The 15,259-nt window shown below is 47.4% G+C and overlaps 1 long non-coding RNA gene across 1 annotated transcript; it reads right to left on the minus strand.

Annotated features, from left to right (window-relative positions):
* Positions 1 to 13,164: 13,164 nt before the first annotated feature.
* On the minus strand, positions 13,165 to 15,027 carry LOC144304918 (uncharacterized). Its single transcript, XR_013371914.1, has 3 exons — positions 14,945 to 15,027; positions 14,362 to 14,589; positions 13,165 to 13,743 (listed from the first exon to the last, which is right to left on the minus strand). It is a non-coding gene; the product is annotated as an uncharacterized LOC144304918 (long non-coding RNA).
* Positions 15,028 to 15,259: the final 232 nt, after the last annotated feature.

Here is a 15,259-nt window from a genome sequence, read left to right on the forward strand (position 1 = left end):
CCTGTGTCTGTTGTAGTGTGTGCGGAGCAGGAGCGCCGTGGGTCACACAGCAAACGGCCTGGGCATCTTCCTTGCTGGGTCACTCCATGGCTGCAGTGACCAGTGGCTGGCGGTTTAGCCTCCCCGTGCCTCAGCTTCCTCATCTGTAAACTGAGTTTGGGAGCAGATGACCTTCAAGGTCTCTTTGCTCTTTGTGTTTTAGGATTCATCCAACAACCACAACAAAATGTTTTGAGCACTTACTGTGTACCTGGAGAGTGAGATGCATTCCAGAACCAAACTAAAGGGCCCATCCTACCTAAAATCAAACCCTCCCCACTCCTTATCCTCCATCCCCACTTTATTTCTCTTCTTAGCTTTTAACAGCGCCTAAAATACCTTAGATGTCGTGAATTTGTCCTCTTTGCCAAGCATCTCTGTCTGCAGCATCAAGAGCAGGGCTTGGGGCAGCCCTGGTGGCGCAGCGGTTTAGTGCCACCTGCAGCCCGGGGCGTGATCCTGGACCCGGGATCGAGTCCCACATCGGGCTCCCTGCATGGAGCCTGCTTCTCCCTCTGCCTGTGTCTCTGCCTCTCTCTGTGTCTCTATGAATAAATAAAATAAAAAAAAAATTTAAAAAAAAAAAGAGCAGGTCTTGGCACATAGTAGGCACCCAATAAGTACACGCTGAATGAGTGGATGAACATATGAACAGTTTCCTGGGTCGAATGAGCTGTATGAATCTAAAGTACAAGCTCACAAGGACAGCAACAGTGAAAACCATCTTTTAAAAAAAAATTATTTAAATTCAATTTAATTAACATTCACTGCATTATTAGTTTCAGGGGTAGAATTTAGCGATTCATCAGTTGCATACAACACCCAGTGCTCATTCCATCAAGTACCCTCCTAATGCCCACCCCCCAGTTACCCCTTCCCCTCACCCACCTCCTGAAAACCATCTTTTAGGAGCGGGTGGTGATCCACATGATATTCCTGTTACCTCTTTGGCGCCTCCTCAAACCTATAAGAGCTTGCAGCAGGCCAGGTTAGCTCTGCCTTCCAGAGGAGGAAAGCAGCCCCTAGACCATAAGTGAGCAGCCTCAGCACTGCTGGGGCTCCAGGATGCTGGCACCTTCCTCAGCTGCCACAGCCCACCCTCCCAGCCACAGTAAGCAGTTCCCCAGATGTTCTGTATCTTTTTTTTTTTTTTTTCATGTTTGATGCCTTTGCACGTGAAGTTCCCCTTGCCTGGGAAGATCCTTCTCCAGGCAATCTTTTCTCCCTCCCCTGTCAGGCACAGCAGTGCTCTTCCTTCCACATCCTGTGGAACGAGCACCTTACCTCTGACCTCCCTGCAGCATCCTGGACATCCGCCCATTCCAGCCCAGCATCTGTGTGAAGGACCAAGTAGGCACTTGCTGTCCACCCACCAGGCTGGGAGCTCCTGGAGGGCAGGTGGTGCTGCCTTCCAGATGGGTGGGAGGCTGAAAGCAAATCAGTGTCATGGCAAGCATGGCCGATGCAGGTCCCCAGCAGGCAGGCAGGCTGGCCAGCCACCAGCGCTTGGTGAACGACCTGCTGGGGAAAGGCGTGCATGTCATTGCCCAAATCCCATCTGCTGCTGGAAGGAAGGTTCCTGGGAATCCCCATGTACCGACTTTTTGTGCTGAATACAAAACTTTTTTTTTTTTGTCACTCCACATGAAAGCACCTTAAAATGAGGTGTCTAGCTCTCTGTAGAGTATCTCCTGACCCATCATTCCATTTTAATCTTTAAGAAAATTAGGGTGTAACATATACCATAAAATCTTAAGTATACAGCTCCATGGCTTTTTACATGTTTACTCTGAGAAACTAGCACTTAGATCAAAACGCAGAACTTGACCCCAAGTCCCCATCTCCCTCCCAGTCAGTACCTCCAAGGTAACCCCCCTTCTGACCCACCCAGCAGGTCATTCACCAAGCAGGCCAGGCTGTTTTCCAGGGTTACCATGACAAATCACCATAAGCTGGTGGGCTTAATACAACAGAAACCTATCTTCTTACAGTTCTGGAGGCGAGAGTCTGAAATCAAGGTGTGGGCTTCCTTGGAAGGCCCTAAGGGAGGATCCTTCCTCCTGTCTTCCAGCTTCCAGAGGTGCAGGTGTTCTTGGCTTGTGACCACATCCCTCCCATCTCTGCTTCCATCCTCACATGGCCTCCCCTCTTCTCTGGGTGTCTCCTCTGTGTGTCATCTATAAGGACACTCGTTATTGGATTTAAGGCCAACCCAGGTAATCCAGTATGACTTCATCTGGAAATTCCCAACTTAATTACATCTACAGAGACTTTTTCATAGGTTCTGGGGATGAGGACGAGAACATATCCTTTCGGATTCACCATTTATCTCCCTACAGGTACCAAATGCACAGAATGGAAGTTACCTCCTTCTCATCTTTGTTGTCATCTTTTTCTTCTTCTTCTTCTTCTTCTTCTTCTTCTTCTTCTTCTTCTTTAAAGACTTTATGTGTTTTTTAAAAAAAGACTTTATGTGTTTATTTGACACAGAGAGGGAGCACAAGCAAGGGGAACAGCAGAGGGAGAGGGAGAAGCAGGCTCCCTGCTGAACAGGCAGCTGGACCGGGAGCTCGATTCCAGGACCCTGGGATCATGACCTGAGCTGAAGGCAGATGCTTAACTGATTGAGCCACCCAGGCTCCCTGCCATCTTTGTCTTCCACGGAGTTCTAGCATGTCCGTTCAGCACCAGTCTCTCTCTGCCTGCATGGGAATATAGGCATATATGTATGTGTGTCGTTTTCCCACAAACAGCATTCTCTACACCCTCCTGTACTCGGCCTTTCTTACTTAATGCATCTTAATAATCATCCCATAGCCATACAGCTGCCCTATTTTTTTTAACAGCCATGTAGTCCTCCTTGTATGGATATACCCATTTTATTGAAGCATTCACCTCCTGATGAGTATTCAGGCTTCTTGCAATCATCTGCTATTTCCACCAGAGCCACAAAGACCATCTTGGCAAGTGGTGTCTTTGACAATGTGCATGACCCTATCTGTGCAGAAAATTCCTAGCTTCCTTCCCTTGATTTGCAAAAGATGATATAAGGGGACTAAAAATAATCTTTAAGGGGCACCTGGGTGGCTCAGGTGGTTGAGCGTCTGCCTTCGGCTCAGGTCGTGATCCCAGGGTCCTCGGATCAAGCCCCACATGGGCTCCCTGCTCAGAGGGGAGTCTGCTTCTCCCTCTCCCTCTGCCCATCCCCCCACCACCTTGTTCATGCTTGCTCTGTCACTCTCTCAAATAAATAAATAAAATCTTTAAAAAATAATAATCTTTAAATTGTAAAAGAATCTTCCCTGAGGTGTCTGGGTGTCTCGGTCAGTTAAGCATCTGACTCTTGGTTTCAGCTCAGGTCGTGATCTCAGAGTCCGGAGATTGAGCCCCACTTTGCCCGACTCCATGCTCATCGGGGAATCTGCTTGAGATTCTCTCCCTCTGCTTCTGCCCCCACTTGTGGACATGCGCTCTCGCTTTCTCTCTCAAGCAAATAAATAAATCTTAAAAAGAAAGCAGAATCTTGCTTTATCCCCACCAAACCCACCTATTCCCATTCCAGCCTGGTCCTTGATGGGAAGCATTTTGTAAAGTTGCAGGTACAAGACATTTAGGATTGTTATTCTGTTCCATAAGATACTACTTCACATCATAAGAGTTTCCTGTGTCGCTGTGTAGTCATCAGTTACATTTTTGTGGCTATGTGACCATGTCCCTGGCCAGATGGGTCATGATGTACGAAGCCATTGCCCTGTGTGGACTCTTCAGGTTTATTTTCCCTTCCAGATAATTCTGCAGAGAACATTTTCTTTCCAATAGCTTTTTAATTCTTAAAAAAAAAAAGGATAATTTCCTTAGAATCGTTTTCCAAGCATAATATTATTCAGTCAAAGGGTATGAACAATTTTGCAGTGTTAACTACAGGCTGCCAAATAGCTTTCCCAAGGAGACAGTCTGCCCGGTCCTGACTCAGGTGGTAGCCAGGCCTGCCCGCCTCACCAGCCCTGACCCAGCATTGAGGACTAACTACTCTTATCTCAAGGAACACATGTGTGGGCTTCCTCAAAGTTGCTTTGATCTGGATGCTTCTGACTTCTCCATCTTCACCATCCCTCTGCTGTGGACTCCTACAGGCTTCCAACCCCGGCACAGCGACTTGGTCTCAGTCTGCTCACTTCCCCCCTCTTCTCCTGTTTCCTCATCTGGAAGATGTAAGGTGACCACCATCCCCGTTTCCCTGAGATGCGGGATTTCCAGGGCTAAAGTGAAGCCTATCCCGGGCAGGACAAGTCGGTAAGTCTAGTAAAATCAGAGGATCCCTGTTCCCAAACCCCCACCAGCCCGCCAGAGACGTGCTGTGAGTAGAAGACCAGCTGACTGGATGCAAGGCTGGGGCCCCTCCTGCCACACGGCTGCTGGAGGATGCTATGCCTCCTCCCAGGACACCAGGCATCCTCCTCCTCCAGCACCCTGGTGCCCAGGGAGGTGCTCACTGAGTCGGCACACAGCAGACTCCTGGCTGATTCAGATCCTGCTCTCAGAACCCTCAGGGGCCCCCTGACAGGAGCCGGTGGCTGTGCGGGGTGGGAGGTGGGATTCTGGCCACTGGCGAGATTCAGCATTTTCCATAAATTTGTTTACTCTTTGCATCTCCTCCTGGGCCTTCCTAGGCTTACAGGCTCTGGGATTTGCATGCCTTTGTTGCTGGAAACTGAGTTTGTTTTTGTCTTGCTGGCAGCTTCTTTCTCTGCATATTTTAGTTCTTTTCTTTCCTAATACCATGATGTGAAAGGTGTATCTGAAGTTTTGTGTTTCTTTATGAAAAAAAAATAGGGAAAGAAAATTGCTATGTCGTGCTGCTCTTTCTGGAGTCTGTGTGTGTGTGTGTGTGCATGCTCAGAAATATGGGCAAAATACTGCTTTGTGAAACTCACCCTGTAAACGAAGAAACCCTCAGGATGTCTGCTGGGAGAAGGGGTGACGAGTGCCAGAGAAGGATCGTGAATTAAGGAGCATGAACCCAGACTCTTGTGTACAGTTTTGCATGGAGCCCACTCCTGCCCCTCACCTGTGGGCAGTGTTTGTTGAATGCACGAATTTTACCTTATTTTCTTCAATCCTTTTTAAGAAGGGGATATGTCACCACTCTCCTGTGTGTCTCTTCTCATGCGTGTTTTGATGCCACTGCTATTCATTTATGCTCGGAGAAACTAGACACAGCGTTTTTGTGTGTCCACATCTACGTAAATGGTATCATGCCATCTGCATCCCTCTGCGGCTTGCTTCTGTCGACTGCTGACACTCTCAGGTAATATCCCACCAAATGGATAGGCCACAGTCTATGAGCCACTCTTTGGTCGATGGCTGTATTGGTTTTCTGGGGCCACCATGATACAGCATCACTGATGCATGGCTCAAACAACAGAAATTTATCTTCCCACAGTTCTGGAGGCTAAAGTTCAAAATAAAGGTGTTGTCAACATGGGTTCCGCCGAAGGCCAGGAGGGGAGAATACATTCCAGGCCTAGTGTCTAGTTTGCTCCCAGCCTCTGACAGCCACAGGCTGGCATCCCTGGGCTTGCAAAGGCCATTCTCCCCCTGAGTCTTCTCATCGCTTCCTCTCTGTGCATTTCTGTCTCTGTGGCCAAATGTTACCCTTTGTATATGGACGCCAGTCATGTTGGAGTAGGCCCACTCACATGACCTCATTTTAGCTTAATCACCTTTTTAAAGAACTACCTCCAAATAGAATCATATTCAGAGGCATTAGGACTTTAATGTATGGATTTGGGTAGGAGGGCGGCACGGTTCACCCCATGACATATGTGAGGCCTTTGGTCTCCATGCAGGTTGCACCAACGCACATTTGCCAACAGGACGCAGGCTTTCCTGCTTCTCCACCATCCTCATGGCTTCCTGACTTTTTCACTGTCTGACAACCTGACGGAGGAGCAGTGGCACACCACCGCCATTTAATTTGTCCTCCCACCTCCAATTTTTTAATGAAATTGAACATCTTTTCCTAGGTTATTGATTGTGCTTTGGTGAATTCCCTATTCATACATTTGTCCATTTTACAGTTGGACTTAAGAGTTATCTTTCTGTTGATTTGTAGGAATTCTTTGTAAATCCTAGGTCCTAGCCTGCACAGCAAGGCTTTTCTGTGGGTCTTCAGCTTGCATTTACACTTATTTATCCTTTGATGTACAGAAGCTTTTAATTTTCATGTAGTCAAATGCTTCATGCACTAAGGTTTATCTTGTTTAGGAAATCCTTCCCTACACCAAGGTCATAGAAATAATGGCTTATATTTTCTACTAAATCATTCAAAGTTCTGTTTCTCAAGACCGGGGCCTCATCTGTGTGCATGATGTATGAATTTGTGTGTGATGTATGAAAAGAACATCATTTTGTTTTCCCAGATGGATTGCCAGTGGCTACACTCACTGCATTTCACACCCTGGTATCCCCAGTGGGCTGAGACCCCAACATCAACACCCACTGCATACCTGGGGGGTTCCCTCTGACAGAGCAGAGCACCCAACACAGTGACACCTGTGCATGAGCCCAACTTCAGCCTGAACGGTAGCTGTGTCCTTCCAGAAGGACTGCAGAGATGGGCACTGTATTCATCTCCTGTGTCTGTCATAACAAATTACCACAGGCACGAGCCTTGAAATAACAGACATGTATTCTCTCATAGTTCAGGTGGCCAGAAGTCTAAAGTCGAGGTGTTGGTTGTTTCTGGGGCTCCAAGGAGGAACCTGTCCCATGCCTCTCTCCTAGCTTTGCTGGCTATCAGCAGTTCTTGGCATTCCTTGGCCAGAAGACGCATCCTTCTAATCTCTGCCTCTGTCTACCTTCTGCTCTGTTTCTGTTTCCCCTCCTCTTCTAAGGATTGTCATTAGATTTAGGGCCTACTCTAATCCATCATGATGTCATCTTAAGATTCAGAAGTTAATTATATTTACCAAAACCCTTTACCCAAATAAGGTCACAGTTACAGATTCTAGGTAGACACATTTTCTGGACACATTCTACCCACTACAGGGATTATCTGAAATGGGATGGGAAAGGAGCAGGCCAAAACTGGTTTCCCTCACCATGTATACTTCCTTCCGGCTCCCTGGTTCGTGACTGGCACCTTGTCCGCCATTTTCTTTCATTTCCTCCTCCCAACCCCAAATCTGGTGACATGTTACTGGAAACATCCCTGGAAATAAATCTTAAGGAACTGGTTCAACAGCATTAAAAAAAATCCTCTCTTTGTAGTTGCTTTGTTAATAATATTGAAAAGTTGGAAATAGCCCCCAGGAGAGGAGGTAATTACTTAACTATTTCAATATATTTGATCATGCAAACCTGCTGATAGACTTAGCAGTAGGTGCAGGAGAGGGCAGAGAACAAGACTGCAGCCATTGCTGGCTCCAGAGTGAGGAGGAAACTTTCCCAACATGAAGTTCCAAAGAATCACCTAATGTAAATTAGGAAGGGGTTTCAAAGGGAAATCCCAGTTGCTTTCGGGTGCCCTAAGGTAGTCTGAGTCCCTGAAGCTGAGTCATGAGGGCTAGGTTAACTTGGGTGGACCAGGCAGAGACAGGAAAGAGGGTACAGGAGGAACTCACCTCACTGGGACCTACAACTGGCCACCCAAATGACAAAAACATGGCAACACAGAAAGGCTCGTAATTAGGTGAAGAATACAGCATAAAAAAATGGATTCCAAAGGGTCCTAGAAAAAAAGAATTTCCGTATGATCCAGCAATCCTACCCCGGACATCTACCCATACGGAAAAAACCGGGCTTCAAAGAGATGTGTGCACACCTATGTTCAAAGGCAGAAACAACTCAAATGTCCATTGATGGATAAATCCAATGGGGGTATATCCATATGAGGGACTATTATTCATTAGCCTCAAAAAAAAGAAAGGAAATTCTGACATATGTTACAACTCAATCAATGTTGAAGACATTTGGCTAAGTGAGACAAGCTAGTCACTAAAGGACAAATATTGTATGAGGCCACTTATATGAGGCACTCGAGCCGTCAGATGGTGGTTTCAGGGGCTGGGAGGTGGAGGGGTCGTGTTTAATGGGAACAGAGTTTCGGTTTGGGAAGATGAGAAAGTTCTGGAGATGGATGGCAGTGATGGTGCTACAACAATGTGAACATTTCACGTTACAGAACTGTACACTTAAAAATGGGTAAGAAGGCAAATTTTAGATCATGTGTATTTTACCACAATTTTTTTTTTTTTTTTTTTAAAGAGTGTCTAGCCCTCTGGCGGAGAGCCGCGTGCCTCTCTGAGTTCCTTTGTCCATTTAGTGAGTCTTGGTCTCTCCTGTCAGGTGAGGTGGTGAGGAAAGCAGACAAGATTGCTGCCTTCCTGGGGTTCCAGGTGAGGACTCCTTTCTCGAGTCACACTATCAGATACATGCATGAATTTCTTATCAGTGATTAGCTCTGTGACCTTGGATGATCCACTTCTCCTTCCTGAGTTCGTTTCCTTCTCTGTGAAAATGGGGACAATAATTTGCGCGATAATGAAGGTGGAGGACCAGCGAGTGTCCTCTAAATGGCCCAGGTGAGAGTGCTCAGTTTAGGAGGTGCACTACGTGGCTTAGCTCCTTTTCCGTAGCTCTGCATCAGAAATATCTGCTCAAGGACACACTGACATAATTTGTGTTACACAAGGGTAGAGTCACACAGTATATATATATTTTAAAGTATGCAAAATCCTTTTAAGTGTATCGAAGTTTTAGATGGATATTATCAGGGTGTGGAGAATGAGAGATGGGATGTCAGGTAGGAAATATTCTTTAATCCATATTAAGGGATTTACTAGCTGGGTGATCTCAGGCGAATAACTTGGCATTCTAAACCTCAGTTCCGTTTCCTTAACTGCAAAATAATAGTACCCACCTATTAAAAATTCTTTATTATAGGCATTTTCAACCCCTCACAAAAGAAGGAATCATCCAATGGACCTCCACTAATCAACTGCAGTATAATTGCCAATGGTGTTTCATCTGTACTTTCTCCTGCTGGCTATTTTAAAGTGAACCCCAGACTCTTTAGAAAAGAATCACTATGGGGCACGTGGGTGGCTCAGTGGTTGAGAGTCTGCCTTCAGCTCAGGTTTTGATCCTGGGGTCCTGGGATCGAGTCCCTCATCAGGCTCCCCACAGGGAGTCTGCTTCTCCCTCTGGATATGTCTCTCTCTCTCTCTCTCTCTCTCTCTGTCTCTCATGAATAAATAAATGAAATCGTATTTTTCTTTCTTTATTTATTTTTTATTTTTTTATTTTTATGATAGTCACACAGAGAGAGAGAGGCAGAGACACAGGCAGAGGGAGAAGCAGGCTCCATGCACTGGGAGCCCGACATGGGATTCGATCCCAGGTCTGCAGGATCGCGCCCTGGGCCAAAGGCAGGCGCTAAACCGCTGTGCCACCCAGGGATCCCAATAAATAAAATCTTAGAGAGAGAGAGAGAGAGAATTGCAATACCGTGATCACACCTAAATTTTTTTAAAAACAATTTTTTTTAAAGATTTTATTTCTTTGAGAGATAGAATGAGCAGTAGGGAGGGACAGAAGGAGGGAGAGAGAGAGAGAGAAAGAGAGAGAGAGAGAAGCAGACTCTGTACTGAGCAGGAAGCCTAATGTGGGGCTCCATCCCAGGACCGTGGGATCATGACCTGAGCTAAAGGCAGATGCTTAACTGACTGAGCCACCCAGGCAGCCCTTTTAAAACAATTTCTTAAGATCATCTAATATCTAACCAGTGTTAAATCATCCTCAACTGTCCCATAAATGCCTTTTAACTTGATTTGCTCGAATCAGGATCTGCAAGATCCACACATTACATTTGGCTGATATATACTTTTTCCCAGCATTTTATTAGGACAATATTCAAACATTCAGCAAAGGAGGAAGAATTGTACTGTGGGCTCCAGCATAATCCCCTAGACTCAACCACTAACCTGTTACTGTGCTTTGTCACATGTCTTCCCATCCCATCTCCCTACAGTTGATAACACTTTTATTTATTTATTTTTTAAGATTTTATTTATTTATTCATGAGACACACACAGAGAGAGAGAGAGAGAGAGAGGCAGAGGGAGAAGCAGGCTCCATGCAGGGAGCCTGACGTGGGACTTGATCCCAGGTCTCCAGGATCATGCCCTAGACTGAAGGCGGCACTAAACCGCTGAGCCACCTGGGCTGCCCTGATAACACTTTTAAATCTTTTTAAATCTAAATACTATTTCCTCTCATGTTTTTTCCTTGCCATTTATTTGCTGAAGAAACTGTGTCATTTGTCCTGTGGGATTTCTCATTTGAGGATTACATGAGCTAACATGTGTATTGTGTTTAGAAAATAGTAGGTACTGAATTAATATTCATTATGGTTTGCTTTGTTTATTTATTTATTTTAAAGATTTCATTTAGTTATTTGATGGGGGAGGGGCAGAGGGAGAGGAACAGCAGATTCCACACTGAGCTCACGACCCTGAGATCATGACCTGAGCTGAGCTACCCAGTTGCGCCAATTTACCTTTAAAACAAAACAAAACAAAACAAAAAAAACTCATATGTATCTAATTATTTTTCCAAGGGAAAATATGTCATTTTTGTAAAAAAAAGAGTAAAAAGTTTTCCAAAGTCTCTGGACTGTTAGGACTTTTCACAGCTGTGCTAGTTTGTGGCCACACAAAAGGGTGTGTCACCTTGTTGGCTGGGCCTGCCTGACCATTAGGCCCCCCTGGATGGACCCCATGGCAGTGGGAGGTGGTGGAACCAGGGGGCTGTGGTGGTGGGAACCAGAGCCAGGGGGCTCAGTGGAAGTGGGGGGGCAGGAACCAGGATTGGCTCCTTCCCTGTGGCAGAGGGAGCAATACCAGGATGGGGGCTCAGAGGACAGGCGGGGGGGGTGGGGGGTGGGAAAAGCTGTAGAAATCCCAGGAGAGGGTGGAGGCAAAGGCATACAACCTTAGGGATAGAGAGGGGACTGTACAGCCTGCTTTCGAAGGGCTGGGACAGATGGAACAAGAGGAAGGTGAGCCTCCCCAGGAATTTGACACCATAAACCAGAGAGCAAGCAGCCAGATGAGAAATACTCCATGTCCTCCATCAGCTGCTGGAGAAGAAAAGCAGATTGGTGGGAGGAAGCTCTGGGGTGAGGGATCAGGAGTCTGAGCCTGGTTTTGTGGTCTTGGAGCTCCTTACTTCCTAGGAACCCTATCTTCCCCTACCTGCAAAACAGGAGGGGTGGACAGAAGGTCTCTAGGGGTTTCTTTCAGCTCTGGCAAGGCAAATGTTCCATCTTACTGATGCTCCCTGGCGATGAAGGAAGCGATCGTGCCCGCTAGGATTTGGATGCATCCATGACCCTTTGAGCATTTTTCCTTCCAAGGAGGCAGACACCAAGTACGGGCTCAAAACTATGAATCATCGAATCGAAGTACAGAATGAACACAGACTGCAGCATGCACCATCCTGGAGTCCAGTCCCCACCCTGCCGCTTCCTGGCCTGTGATCTCAGGTAGGGTTCTACGGCGGGTTGGTGATGTCTGTCATGACTGAGGAAATGGGCAAGGCCAGCTTTCCCTCCCTGATCCCAGATCCAGGCCTTCTGAAATGCAACTAATCCTCAGGGTAGACTGGGCTCCTTAACCTCTGGGTAGAATCTGCTTGAGATTTTTAGCCAAACAAAATAGAGAGTGAATAAATATGGAACCAATCCACTTGCCTGAATGCCTGGCCTGGAACCCAGCCACCTGTCAACCACCACCATTGTGAAGCCATGTGGTCAGGGGTCACGCCGGCTGGCTTTGATTCACAGGTTGTTGTCCACTCAGAAAGAGGTTCATGTGCCCATCATGTGCTGTGCAGGTTTAATGCTGCTAAAACTGCCAACTGGAGCCCGAGCTGGCGCAGAGGTGCAGACAATGGACTGTCCATCTGAATAAAGCCTCCCCAAGTGCCTCACCAGTGTTGAGTCATGCCCCGCCCAGGGCACCCGGAGTGGCTTCTCTTGAATCACCACCACTGCTCCCTCTGAATGCTTGTGAGCGTGAGGACAGGAGGGCAGACTTGTGTTGGCCTGTTCCAGAGAAAACAGGAAGAGTGACGCCCTCCAGGGCTGAAAGAAGCCTGGGGAGTGAGGTGTGCAGTGGGGTAAGCAAACTGGGGACGGAATGGAGTGGCCCTTCTGTGGGCGGGAGGGGTGTGCCCTGGGCTCTATTAGGGGTGGAATCGTATCCCTGAAAAAGATGTCAAAGTCCTAACCACCCCTCCCCCCCCACCAATCTCAGACTGTGACCTCATTTGGAAATAAGGTTGTCGCAGATGTACTAAGTTCAGATGAGGTCATGGTGGAGTAGGGTGGACCCCTAATCCAATATGACTGTGTCCTCATAAAAAAAGGAATTTTGGATGGAGGCTCACACGGCGAATGCCTTGACCATGAAGGCTGAGATAGGGGGTGATGCATCTACTGGCCAAGGAACACCAGAGACTGCCAGCAAGCCACCAGAAGCTGGACAAGAACAGATCCTTTCCCTAGCCCTCTGAAGGCACCGATCCTCCTGACGCCTTGATTTGGGGCTTCACGCCTCCAGAACTTGAGGGAAAGAATTCCTGTTGTCCAAGCCGCCCAGTTTGTGGTACTTTGTTACTGCAGCCCCACAAAACTCATCCAGGTGCTGACAGACCAGAATCCTGGCTTGGCACTTCCTCTCTGGGAGACGCCAAGCAAGCTGCTTTCCTTTTTTGAGCCCGGGACCTGGAACCTGAGGCCTGAGGGCCTGGCCGGATTAAGTAGAGCCAGGTCATCGGATTCTTTACCTGGACACTTGTGGGGGGTGGAAAAGTGGGAGGCGGTGACCATTTAGCCCCGGGACTGGGGGGAGGTGGCCATTTGAGGCCTGGTGCCAGGCTCACAGGCAAGGGCGTGTTCTGTGATGCACCACAGAGATGAGAAAGAGGGGCGAGAAAGGGCTCTGTGCAGACCCTGCCACGACTCCTGTTCCTCCAATGCCTGGCTGTTCATCGTTGGCTGGGTTTTCATGTGTACATTCTTTCCACAAACCCCTTTTTCTTGAGGTCTCACAGGGACAATATTTGAACTGATCTCTTTGCCTGCTTTTATTTTTTAAAAGATTTTATTTATTCATGAGGGACACAGACACACAGACACACACACACACACACACACACACACACACACACACACACAGGCAGAGGGAGAAGCAGACTCCGTGCAGGGAGGCTGACGTGGGACTAGATCCCGGGTCTCCAGGATCAGGCCCTGGGCTGAAGGCAGTGCGCAAACGCTGAGCCACCCGGGCTGCCCTCTTTGCTTGTTTTTAGAAGTGCTTTGAAGGCCATGAAGTGGGGTACATGTTTCCTCAACAACAGCAAGCCTCGCTGTGCACAGGTACAGGGTAAAGGGATAAAGAAGCTGCAGGTCTGGTCCTGGGTGGTCCCAGGCCAGCAGAGGGTCACAGGGCTGTGCAGAGAGGCAACAGCAAGGCCACCTTGCCCGCTCCGCCAGCTCCAATTCAGAATGGAATCGGGAGACAGCCAGCGAAATTGCTGTTTTCCATTGTCGACCGGTTAATGCTTTGGTGAAATATTTGGTATTACGTTCTTCTCCATCCTCATTTTTCTTTCTTCTCTCACTTTGAGAGACTTGGGCTAAGAGAGGAATTATGAAAAAGCATGACTGTGAGGGGATCCCTGGGTGGCTCAGCAGTTTGGTGCCTGCCTTCAGCCCAGGGCATGATCCTGGAGTCCCACGTTCGGGTCCCACATCGGGTTCCTTGCTGGGATCCTGCTTCTCCCTCTGCCTGTGTCTCTGCCTCTCTCTCTCTCTCTCTGTGTCTCTCATGAATAAATAAATAAAATCTTTAAAAAATAAAATAAATCTAAGACAAAAAAATAAGCACGACTGTGGCTAAAATAGATAACACACACGGTGGGTAAGAGAGCGGGTCTGTTACCAGATTGGCCGAGTGCAGACATGATCTTGGGCAAGTTGCTTAACCTCCCTGTACCTCAGTGTCCTTATCTGTATAATGGACAAAATAAACCTCACTGCACTTTTGTGAGAATTAATTTAAAGAGTCATCCTATGCAGAGTGCTTATACCAGTGGCTGGCACACGGTAAGCCCTATGTGGTTATTTGCTATGATTATTAATAAAATAAAGAGATGCATACAGTTGGTGAACACAGTGAAAGAAGTGGTTGCTACTTGTAGTAAGACATTTCTTTGTGTCTGGCTCACAACAACCCATGTGACCATCCTTCTCACCTTTAGGGAGTGGTTGCCAACAAACATATTGGCACAAATTGGCTCAGACATTGGTCAGGGTGGGCATCTGGTTCAAGCTGAGCTGACCAAGTCCTCCCCTTGGAACTGGGCCAAAGAGATCCTAGTTCAATCCCAGCTGGTCTCGTCAATGGCCACCTTCTGTGATGCTGAGATGACATAGCAGAGAAGGCCAGGGTAGAGGGAAGGCTGGCGCAGAGAAGACCAGACCTACAAAGCAGAAAGAAGGCCCTGGGCCCTGGTTTCTGGTCTTTTCTGAGACCTGGCTACCTTTATGTCACTGGGGTTCAGTGGGACACCCTTGATTTATACTCTTTTGACTGAGCAAACCAACTTCTTCCTAAGCCCCTCCTGGAGCACTTACGCACATTGTCTCGTTAGTTAGCTCAGTGGTGAATATCACGATGGGATCTCTGTTTCACGGAGGAAGGGTGAGGGGCAGAGAGTTAGGAGATTTGGTTAGCATCACTCAGCTAAGAAAGGTGGACAGCTGGGATCTAAATCTCAAGTTTGTAAAAAAAAAAATTAAAAAATAAAAATAAATCCCAAGTTTGTGCATTCCTACCTGGAGCCCCTGCATGGCATCCTCCTGCTCTCCTGCCGTGGGGTCTGAGACAAAACCCTGGCTCTGCCTCAGCTTCCTTTAAAAAAAAAAAAAAAAAAAAGATTTATTTATTCGTTTATTCATGATAGACATAGAGAGAGAAGAAGAGACACAGGTAGAGGGAGAAGCAGGCTCCATGCCAGGAGCCCAATGCGGGACTCGATCCCAGGACTCCAGGATTGCGCCCTGGGCCAAAGGCAGGAGCTAAACCGCTGAGCCACCCAGGAATCCCCTGCCTCAGCTTCCTAATCTGCAGGTGGGGTGATACCATCACCC

This window comes from Canis aureus, chromosome 3, assembly GCF_053574225.1.
Source record: "Canis aureus isolate CA01 chromosome 3, VMU_Caureus_v.1.0, whole genome shotgun sequence".
Lineage (NCBI taxonomy): Eukaryota > Metazoa > Chordata > Mammalia > Carnivora > Canidae > Canis > Canis aureus.